The 12,096-nt window shown below is 41.0% G+C and overlaps 1 long non-coding RNA gene across 1 annotated transcript; it reads right to left on the reverse strand.

Moving 5' to 3' along the window:
* Positions 1-4,634: 4,634 nt before the first annotated feature.
* Positions 4,635-7,639, reverse strand: LOC134461956 (uncharacterized). Its single transcript, XR_010037463.1, has 4 exons — positions 7,567-7,639; positions 6,668-6,705; positions 5,492-5,609; positions 4,635-4,735 (listed from the first exon to the last, which is right to left on the reverse strand). It is a non-coding gene; the product is annotated as an uncharacterized LOC134461956 (long non-coding RNA).
* Between the last annotated feature and the right edge of the window lie 4,457 nt (positions 7,640-12,096).

Genomic DNA, 12,096 nt, shown 5'->3' on the forward strand with positions numbered 1-12,096 from the left:
TTTACACATGATATTAGTAGTACATTGTCATTTATATATATTTTTAAAAATGCCGTACAGTGAATCATTTCTGTTTACAACACAGTTTCATTCGTCCCTCATGCAGGGGTCTATGTAATGAAAAAAATAGTAAAACAAAATAGGAGCAGAGATAAGAATTTAAGAGTAGTATACTGTGAAATTGTTAACGCATAAGCTTAGACAAAAAGGGTCTAAGAGGGTAGGCTGTGCCTTTTCCCCACACACACATAGGCGTACACATTCTACATGAGGGGTGCTGGTCACAGGGCCAGTTTTTCAAAATTCCTCCCTGTAAAAGGACTAAACAACATATTACACATTTATGTCTATATTCACATTCATTACACATTCATTTCTATATGCAGCCCGATGTCTCCTCTGCCGTGTCAATGAAGGCCTGTCACCTAACTCATTACAACTGTAAAACAAAGCCTGGGGAGTGTTAGTAAACTCATCCCAACTGTCCCTTCTCTGAAGGTTATTTTTATTGCTCCCAAACCCAAGTTAACTACAACAACTTGACTAGGCTTTTGATCCCTCTGTCTTTCAAGCACTTGTGGTTTTCTCTATAGGATGTATTTACTCCAGGAGGAAAATTCGAAGGAAATCGTAATTCAAATCGTTTTTAACAAAAACGGAAATCGTAAAAAAAATAATAAAAAAAAATAAAAAAAAAAAAAAAAAAAAAAAAATTTTTTTTTTTTTTTTTAACATTTTCGAAACTATGGCGGCCAAATTTAAGCTATGGCGGGCCGCCATAGTTTCCTCAATGTATGGGAAACACTGGGAGGGGACAGTTGACCCGGCCCCAGAGAAAGAGGCCCCTCAGAATTGGGACCCAATTGTATTGTATTTATTGAGAGGGGGGCCCTTTCAGATGATTTAGCCCCGGGCCCGGTAAAAGCTGTCAGTGGCCCTGCACACACTACACACACACACACACACACACACACACACACACACACACACACACACACACACACACACACGTACACACACACACACTAGTGCATATTATAAGCATAAAGAGATCTGATCATAAATGACCAGTGAGAAGGTGCAATGCTCGCTTTCACGATTTCAAGTTATCAAAGCCAGCATTTGTGAACAGCCTGTCTTTACATTGCACTGACTGAGGTTTTTAAATCAAAATGTGATTGCCATGTGTGCAAGCCTATATCAAGAGGACCTAACCAAGATAGAAGAACAGAACATGAGCTAACACCACTACTGCCATAAAATGCTGCCATAAAATGACGTTTATTTGTTTCATCTATTGGAGGTGTCCAAGAGAACGTCTTGTGGCAGTTAATACTAATAACAAAATAGTTCGAAATTTTGACCAACTCAGCCCATGCCACTCAATTCAAAGATTCATGCTTTATTCGTTTTAGGGGGGTTGTACCAGAGGTCTCACGCAAGCGAGAGTGTAACTTGCATGCAGGGCTCGAAATTAACTTTTTTCCTTTGTGTCCCGCAATGGTCCCGGATTCCACTTTGTATTGTCCCGAATGTAACCAGAAGTGTCCCCATTTTTTTCGCGCCTAAATAAGTGGTAAATTATGTCCACGTTCAATTTCATGTGTGATTATGGTTTTTTTTTTTTTTTTTGCAGTGCAACTGTCAATTCAGGTCTTTATTAAGAAAAAAATAGGGTGTGTTAAATCATGAACATCTGTGCCTTATATAGAAAAATGCCTTGAGTAACCGTGCACATTTCGTTTTTCAAGAATATATGAGCATGGTGATATGAGGAAATCTGCATTCAATGACATTATATTTGTCAAACTGATTGCTTTATGCACCAATATAGCCTACCCATCATGTAGGCTATTGTAGACTCTATTGCAGCCAGCCTGTTACTCTGTTGTAGCCTATTTAGCCTACAGAAAAAAACAGCTTTCATTTAGTCTACTACATATCAATAACAATTCAGTGTCTGATTAGCTTTAGTTAAAAAGTGGCAAAAGTCTAACCTAGTCTGACTTTGGCCACTGGTTGTGATGGGCATGCCGGTGGAAGATAGCCAGGCCGTGCCCTCCTAGTGATGCAACAGCTTCAGCCAGTCTCGAAGAGATGTGAAAGTCGATGATAATCAGGCTAGGTGGAAGAAGATGCGGTAGGTTTTGGGGCCGCATTAGGAGTATGACAACGCATTGCAAGACGTTTCCTTTCCGCTTTAAATTCACTTGACATTGACAAGACAATTTGATAAGTTAACCTAAAAATAAATGCACAAGAGAAAAAACTACGACCGCACACTTAGGCCTACCCCACTTTCGAGAAAGAGAGGGGGATAGGCTAGCATGGAGAGGGAGGGGAGGGGGAGAAAGAGAGGGATTGGAGAGAAATGCGCTGGCAATGCTGTAAAATTGAAGCGCGTTCTTCGTGCTTGTAATCAATGAAGTCAAGGTGGACTTTTTCCCTTTTCAATTAGACCTTGGCTAATAGGCATTTCTGCTTTTACCAGCACAGAAACAATAACACGGATACTTCAGCATTAATTAAATAACTGCGTTTGTATGACAATGTTCAGAATATAGCGCCTTCATTTCCAGCCACATTTGAATGAAACTACTTGACGTTCTTGGCTAACAACTACCTCTGTTAGCTTGCTTGCCGTTTCCCTAACTATTTGTTAATGGAAAGTAATTTACAGGCAGTTTCTGATATGTATGAATGAGGGTTAATCTACTTTAGAGCCAGCTCGCGTTTCTGGTGTTTTGGGCAGATAGCACGCGACAGGTGGCCACAGACAACTGCGCATTGTTTGGGGCTGTTGCTTTGCTTACCTGAAATATTAGCAAAACCGAACTCCATTCCTCTCACAGCTTAACCATGTCTACTGGAATACATCCTTGTTGGCTTGAAAAATCAACAATCCAGAGCCCGTTTTCTCTGAGAGCATTTCTAGTTCAGGGTGAAATGGCATAACCAACGGGACAACCAACCTCTCAGCAGCAGTCCGAAGAAACACGCGCTTGCAGTCGCAGCTGCGAAATCTTAATCAACATTCTAGAACACAATGCGGACGTTTATAGGAAAGTTTTCTGTTGCTATTTTCGCTGATGGTTGGTGTTGAGTTAGGCTAATGTCCCAGTGTGATGGCTTTGCAAATATAATAGCCTACTTTTTGAATCTTTTCATTTATATTTTTGGACGGTCCCGGCATTGTCCCAGAAATGATAACTTTGTGTCCCCACAACATTTTTTATGGTCCCCGGGACGTCGGGACACCGTTAATTTCGAGCCCTGCTTGCATGACAGCTCAAGAGCGCGACGCGAGAAAGATTCTGCCACGGCGCGAGAGTCGGTAATGCGCAGCTGGCTACGGTATTCAAAATCTAGGGCTCTTTTGATGTAGACGTAGTTTAGGCTTAACATATTTTCAAGCAGCATAACGTGAAGCTAAATGGTGATCAATTCATAAGCAGCAGGCAAAGAAAACGCAAAACGGGGTTATAACAATTAAATCATCCATCAACATAGCATATCTTATCCATTTTGTTAAATGAATTGCACAATATGTCCTGAGGTCTTTCAAACATTGACGGACTGACTTTGAGCTAATGAGAAGTGCATGTGACAGCACACACGAAACGTTTGTGCGTGGACATGACCGTAACAGCTCAAATGCCCACCAGTTTGCAAATTGCTACCACAGAACCAGCACAAAATACCAAGGCATCAAACAGAATAGGACTACAACAAAGGCACTTCCATGGGAATTCGACTGTTAAATCACTCATAATTTCAGATTAGCCACACACACACTGTCGCTACTCTCTTTCGCTCGCACAGACACAATCAAGCTTCGCCAACGTTGAGGCTAACAACTACGCTAGACTGCTAAGCCACAGCCAACACCTGACTATTCCATCACCACTGCAAGGACTAAAAATCACTTCTTACCTGCAACGATTCACACTGGTGCTGACATATTCCCTTGGCTTGCACTGTCACATTTGTCTTCTGTTTTTAATCGACATCCTTCCAAATAGAAATCCGTTCTTTTTCAATGAGGTGGTGACTGACTTCCCTCATTAGTTAACTTCTTCCAGGTGTTTAAGACAGTCAAGAAGCCTAGTTATCTAATGTATGGCCAACGCAACGCCAATATCGCTTTTGCAATGTCTAGATATAAACAATGTCTAGATATAACACCACTAACGTGGGCTTTCTAGTCAGACTGTGCGGTGAAAGGGGAGGAGGAGCTACAGTACATTTCCGTATAACATCTGTAGTTTTATTATTGTACGTTACAAACAGCAACATTTCATGTAGAACTACACAGACCATAACTGCCACAATACCAGAAAAAGTGGCGTGGAAAAGGACGTAAAAACAAAGCAAAACAGAACAAATAAACATTAATCCTTTGTCGATATTTTGCATTGAAACGTAGGTCTTAAATTACTCAAACTCAATTTTAGACTCAAGTGCAAAAAATCCCTATATTTTAGACTTTTTTAGGCCTAAAATGGATAATGTGTAATTTTAGACTTTTTTAGACTTTTTTAGACTCCGCGGACACCCTGCAATAAACTCTTGATTGATTGATTGATTGTGTGACCTGGTCGTGGTCTCTCCATTTTGGGTGTCCATTCCTCCTCTTCAGAGTCACTGGTGTCACTCGGTGGTGTTGGGGGCGTGGCCCTCTGTCTTTTAGTCCCGCCCCTCTTCCTCATGAACTCTGGAGCTTGAGACGACAGACCTGAGAGAGAAACAAGAGAGAGAGAGAGAGAGAGAGAGAAAGAGAGTGAGTGAGGGAGGGAGGGAGGGAGGTGAATATGAAGAAGAAAGTGATTGATGGAGGAAGAGGTATACAAAGAGAAAGAATGAGGGAAAAAGTGAAAGGAACGAGCATTCCTCAATAGATGTGCCATCTCAAAACATTACATTACATCAGACTTAACTGACTCTTTTATAAAAGACAAAGTGACTTACAGTTTTTTGGGGGTATTGGTTGGTTACCGTCTCTGAAGTAGGGATGCACGATGTATTGGCCAGATGTATCAGTATCGGCCGATATTTGACATTTAGACAATTAGTCCGATGGGTAAAACTGGGCCAATGTTAACATTGATGTTTTTTTTTTATATGTTACGGTCCTAAAAGATTGGACTTGGCGGTGACTTTCATTGTTTGTCTTCTAGTTTGTCTCTATTTTTATCTCATTTTATCACAGGGAGTTAAAAGATGTTTTTGGAAATAAGAGGACATTCAAAAATTCAGTTTGTTTGCATCATATTGCATTGCATATCAGTTATCGGCCAAAACCGCAATATTAATATCGGATATCGGTATCGGCTGAAATTTTTCAAATCGTGCATCCCTAGCTAGGTGTCTTGCTCAAGGGCACTTCAGCCATGGATGGAGGAGGTGTAGAGAGAGGTAAGGGTGTTGTTACCTATGGATAGCATGAACAGGTGGTGTGTGTGTGTGTGTGTGTGTGTGTGTGTGTTATTACCTATTGATTGCATGAAGAGGTAGTTTCTTTTCATCCTCTTGTACCTCTTCTTTTCCCAAAATGACAGCTGAGACCATTCTGACGTGCTGAAATACACACTCAGCTTCTCCAGGGATTCCTAGATAAAACACACACACACACACACACACACACACACACACACACACACACGCACACATACAGGTACATCATGTTTGTCAGTAAAATGCAATAGGTGTGTGTGTGTGTGTGTGTGTGTGTGTTCTAGCTAAAGCATGGTTCTAACTGATGTTCCCTTCACATCCTAAAAACAGTCACACAGATACGCAAGTGTGTCTCTGTTGATCTGTGTGATAGAGATGACTGAATTCAGGTGGAAACTTGATAGAGTGTATACTGTATGTATTGTATGTAGCAGAGTGTTTACTGTATGTATTGTATGTAGCTAACTAACTTGATGGCTGAAAGCCCTTTAGGCCAGAAGCACACTAGAGCAGTGTTTCTCAACTGGTGGGTCGCGACCCAAAAGTGGTAAAAAAAACGTAATTATAAAAAAAAAAGAAATCCAACTTTTCCTGCAACAATTTACAACTTTTATTTTGATAGGCTAGTGAACTCCATGTCATCTGTTGTCATAGATACAATCTGAATGTTTATGCGAAATAGATAGCCTGCAACCAGTCATTCGAGTCTTGGTTACATTTTGAGAATTGCATTAAATAGATTTGAACGGTAAAAATTGGGTCACGACCGAATGAGAGTGGAAAATGGTGGGTCCCAAGACTGTTCCAGTTGAGAACCACTGCACTAGAGCGTGGCGTGGTGTAGAAGGACAGATCTGTTTCCATGTATTTTCGCCACCACCAGGAAAAATCTCTTCAGTCCGAACCCGCTTCCCCGCTCTGATCTGAAAAAGGCCTTATGTGTTGCATGCTGCTAACCAGAGGGGTGAAGGCACTCTTTTGTGTGTACAGTACATGAAATAGCTTGCATGCATCACTGTGGTGTACATTGCATTACATTACATTACATTTAGCTGACGCTGGTCATATTATATTGCATTACATTTAGCTAACGCTCACCACATAACATGACACGACACGAGTAGAGCTCTACAGCTGTTTAAAAAAAATAATAATAATAACAATAATAATAAAAAGACAACAGGTGTAAAGTAGGCTACTGCAATGTACAAACCTCGTCAGATGAACTCATGGCTGGTCATGAAATATACCCTGCCGACATCAGAGAGAAATAGACAGGTTTTTAGTTCACATTACCAATTCAACAGAGCTGAGCTTTTGTGAACAGTCTTCCTAGAATCCGTTTCACACACACACACACACACACACACACACACGCCACAGATATCTGTCCAAATGCTCCAGCTGCTACACAAATGTAACCAGATCTCAACAACCCAACCTTCACTTTGGAAAAACCCAACATTTCACATTGCCTGATTATTTATTAACTGCCAGATGCAGAAACAGTATTTTAACTTTTATTAGGCCTACACATTGACCGTTTTATTTTTTCTAACCGTCTCAGCCTCACGTTCGCTAATTGCTAAACTAACAACAAAGACAGAAACACCAGACCAACAAAACCAACTCTGTTAAACAGGGTTAGTTTGATGAGAAAAAGTATCTAGGACTGAATATGAAATACGGATAGCTGCAACAAAATACTGTCCCTCGCTATCTATTTTGTCAGCTTTGAGAGGGTAGGACAAAAAAAAATCCAACGTTAACTATCTTACCTCTGGCCCTCAACAACACCAGGGACATTCAAAAATAAAATTCACGTTTCCAACAATAATGTCACATTTCGACTGTGTTAAAAGCATCACACCTAACAATAGCTTTCTATGTAGTTGCCGTTACCATAATATATTTCATGTGTGAAGTTAGCAGATGTATTAGCTGGCTATTAGTGAAAGTTAGTTTGTGCCAAATGACTGCACTGGACTAGTTCTATGCTAATCTGGGCGAACTAACCAATTTTAGATTACCGTACATTGGTTTTAGATTGAATCAGACCTTTAGATGAAATTAGCGATTACTAGTTAGAGATCGGCAATGTCACTCACTAACCTGTTCCAGCGAATCAAACAGAGTAGGATATTTCTGAAATTGTGAAGTTGACGCTTCTTCTAGTTGAGATATGGACGATTAGATTTACCTCAGAATGATGAATGGCCGCAAGGCAAGCAAGCAAGCAACTGAAGAAGGCAAGGCACTCGCGAGCTTCTGACAAAGGAGGTTGCTGCTGGTCATTCCAGAACCTTCTTTTCGCGCCAGAAGTGGGCCACCCGCCACGTACTGGGCCTCGTTTCCGAAAGGGCCCTAAGTACTACTTAACGCTACGTGCTGCTTAAGTTCACACGTAACACCATCGTAGAGCTCACGGAGCGTTTCCCAAAGCCAACTTAGCAAAGAACCATCGCAGGTTGACACGTAACTCTAAGAGCAATCCACGAGTGGTCTAGAGTAGTCTTAACGCGCTAAGATTGATCGTAGCGGCATGGCACAGTGGAGACACCCACAGGATATGAAGGGAAAAGAAGAAACCTGCGCATAAGATTGTTGTTTTAAGACGCGAGAGGCATGGCACAGTGGAGACACCCATAGGAAAAGAGGAAACTTGCGCTTCAAGTTGATGTTTTAAGACGGGGGTGTAGCCTAAATATCATGGCAGCACAGTTGACACTGCAACGAAAATAAGAAGGCAACATTAATTGTGGATGTGTAGGCCTATAAAATAAAAGTAATGTGTTTGGAAATATTTTACAGGCAGTAAAATAGTTCGACTGTGTTTGATAAACCTGGGCATAATTAAACTGTGATCAATCATAATTTGGGTGCTTCATGAACAAGAACAAGGCAAAATGAATAAGGGGCTTCGGCAACCAGAGACAAGAGTGTTGATGTCGGAAGGCCACTTCCGAAACTTTATTTATTTTAGGCCTATGTTTTTTGAAGAAAAATGGTCAGCGAGTTGTTGCACCCTCTTTCATTTTCAAGTAGCCTAAGAAAGGGAAGGCGACGCCGAAAATACATGATAGTTGTAGGCGAAGGGTAAGCTATGACAAAAAATAAAAAGGCAGCGATGGGGATTCTTGTAGATTTTTTGTTTTAATAACAGCAGACTGCCGTGCAAAAATGTCCTCACAGTTGTGAAAGTCTTGAGCGCGCGGTACTTTGCGCACCGCTCACCACATGTGCCAAGCTCCTCTCCCTATTCCGACTCTAGTAGGCTAAGCAATAACAAAAAGGCAGCGAGGGGATTATAGATGTGTCAATTTTGATGGACATTGTTTTTCATAACAGCATGACGTGCTCTCGACAGTTGTCAAGCCTTGAACGCCTTGAGGTTGTAACTTTGCGCATCCCAATTTGGAACTCCAACTAGGCCTAGGCCTACTTGTCTTCTTAAATATTAAGCTGCAGTAGCCAAGTGCACGCGATTTATCTGGGTCTTAACGGCGTAGCTCATTATTACCGTCAGTTGGGAGTTTTGCATGATTTCATTGTGTGTATGCATTTTATTTCATTTGCCAACAATAACTCCTGTCGATAGTTGCAAACTGCTACAAATGTAGTCCCACCCTTGTAAACAACTTTTGATACTGACACACGCCTTACATTTTGTAAATGGTTTAGCAGCAGATGACGGCGCAGTTCACTCCGAGTACACTTCAGCACCACATATGTGGACAGCGATCCTTAAGAGCGACGCTACGAATGATCTTAGAGGCTGTGTACGCGCGTTCATGTACGAGTGTCTTTGGGAAACAGTCGTAGGAAATCTAAGAATATTCGTAGGATCGCTGGTTAACGACACACGTAAGGCTAAGAACCATTGTTATCGGGAAACAAGGCCCTGGATGGTAGATTGCTAAAAATGTTCTAGAGATGATCTATGTAGATGTGAAACGTCTTACAGATTAAAATGTCGTTTCAATTAAACGGTCTTCAGCGATACTGGGTTTTATTAGATTAGGACAGGGCCGTGTCTGTCGTCCTCCCCCCCAGCTGCCCCCCTCAGAAACAAGTCCTACCCCCCTGAGAAATGTCCTGTCCATCAAAAGGAAACTGGCCAGAAAGGCCACAATTTATGATTTGCTTCTGTCTTGTATTGATAGAATACAGTGTAAACTGTAGGGAAAGAGAAACATTTCAGCAATGGAAGAATTTTACAGAAACAATTTTATGTGGATTTAAACAAAAATAGGCGTGTGCATAAATGTGGGCACCCCAAAGAAGGTAGGCCTATACCATTAATATGAAGAGCTCACCCTTGCTGATCTAATGGCCTGTGGATACTTGTTATAGCCTACAAGAAGACAAGGCCTTCCAACTACCTGGTGCTACTGAATAGTTGCCAATTAATCTATCCAGAACCCCTTTATTCAGTCAGGTTACTCATCTGTCTTTAGACATCCTGCCCGATTCAAATAAATTCACTATTTTTCAATGATGGTAATATTTCAAGATTGATATGACCATTTCAAGACATTATAGGCCTACTTGTTTTTTTGCATTAACTTATTGTTGAATTTTGATCAGTGCAGTGCAATACGGTCCTGCTGGAAAGTCCAAACTCTGCTCAGCTTTAATTTCGCGACTGACACTTGAACATTCTTTTGAAAAATGTGCTATTTGAAAATAATTAGTGAGGCCCTCAACTGTAACACGTTTTACATTGTGTATGCTAGGCACACAGACCTATAGCAGGGTGTGCTTTAGGCCAAAGGTCATAGAATTTACGTGTGCATTTTTTGCCATGTCCACCTCCCATTGGTAAGGTCAAATAACTGTAGCTCAGTCTCGTCTGACCACACTATGATTTCCCAAAACGCTTTTAGCTTGTCCAGATAAGTTTTCTGCATAAGATTATCAACTAATTTCTGATGGATACACAGGAAAGCCTTATGCATCACCCATCCAATGGGCTTTTGCCTTGTGAAAAGTATACGCGGAAGGACCCATGTCTAAGTCTGCACTATCAGCAGCTATGGCCTTGTAATTCTATGGAGGTGTTCTGTAGTGTGCCTGTTACCATTTGTACCATCCTTTACCCATGCCTTTTTAACTAGCCTACATTTTCCTTTCACAAGGACCATTCCTGTGGCTTTCCATGCTTTCCACTCAAATGGATTTCGATTTCTGGCTTTGAAGAAACATCGACCAAGACTTCCAGATTACTTTGTGTACCCTTCTCGATATTCCAAAGTCATTAAAACCTGTTTGTGCTGCAAGGGCTCTACTTCATATTAATGGTATACCTTCTTTGGGGTGCCCATATTTATGCAGATGCCTATTTTTGTTTAAATCCACATTAAATCGTTTCTGTAACAATAGGTAAGTGATGGTGAGTCTGCCGTGTGTGCTTTCCCACTTGACCAGCAGATGGCGCCATTGCCTAGTGAATGTGCATGTGAGCGGGGAAGGCACTACACAGTGAAGCTCAGTACAGAATGCCAACAAACAGTCAAACTAGGTAGGCCTAATAATACATTGGGCCTAATAATTTGACTGTTAACAGTCAAAATAGGTAGGCCTAATAATACATTGATTAAAAATCGAATTGGCATATTTTGTTATTAATACCTTTTAGACATCCTTTTGAAACATTTCCAATGTGATATAAATGTTATTCTGTTTTGTTTTATTGATTTGTAGGCTTTTTTTCTTATCTTGCACCAATTCGTTTTATTAACCCTCTGGAGTCTAGGGCCTCTCAGAGGCTATCAGGCCGTTTGGAACAGCTTTACTTTTATCAAGTATTTCAACTAACTGTAAACATCTATACTAATGTGGCACATATGGTTGTATTCTGAAAAGACTAACAAAATAGAATATGAGAGTAAAGTGAATGTAATAACTTTATATAACTTTGGGAGATGTAAATTAATGGTCCGGTCATTTTTGACTGAAACACCATGAATGTAACAAGTTGGTGTATCTTCCACAATTCTTTAGGAATTTCATTATATTTCATTTTGACCATTTGAACAGGTTAGCTGGAGGATATCATGAAGTGCCATTTGTGTATAATGAAAAATAGAGAAGTTATTTAAGAATGAAGTTTCAAAACAGTCATTTTTGACTGTTAGAGGGTTAAACATTCCTTTCACTGGAATTAAGATACCAAGCTAAACTCCTGAAAAAGAACCCCACATCATAATTTCTCCACCACAAAATTTAACACTCGGCAGGCACAAGGCAGTCCGAAATGTTCCATTCTCCTGGCAACCTCCAGACTTGTCCATCAGACTGCCGGATGGAAAAGAGAATGTGTCTCCACTGGTGACTAGAGTCCATGCACCACTGCAACCCACACTTTGCATTTCACTTGGTGTAGGCCTATCTTGGACGCAGATGCTCGGCCATGGGATCCCATTCCATCAAGCTCTCTGCATACTGTACTTGGGCTGGTCTGAAGAAAGTCACATGAAGTTTGGAGCTCTGTAGCGATTGACTGTGCAGAAAGTGACCTCTTTGCACTATGCCATCCGCTGACTGACCCCTCTCCATCAGTTTACGTGACCTAGGCCTACCGCTTTGTGGCTGAGTTGCTATTGTCCCCAATCTCTTCCATTGTCTTATGATAAAGCTGAT

This window comes from Engraulis encrasicolus, chromosome 14 (assembly GCF_034702125.1).
Source record: "Engraulis encrasicolus isolate BLACKSEA-1 chromosome 14, IST_EnEncr_1.0, whole genome shotgun sequence".
NCBI lineage: Eukaryota > Metazoa > Chordata > Actinopteri > Clupeiformes > Engraulidae > Engraulis > Engraulis encrasicolus.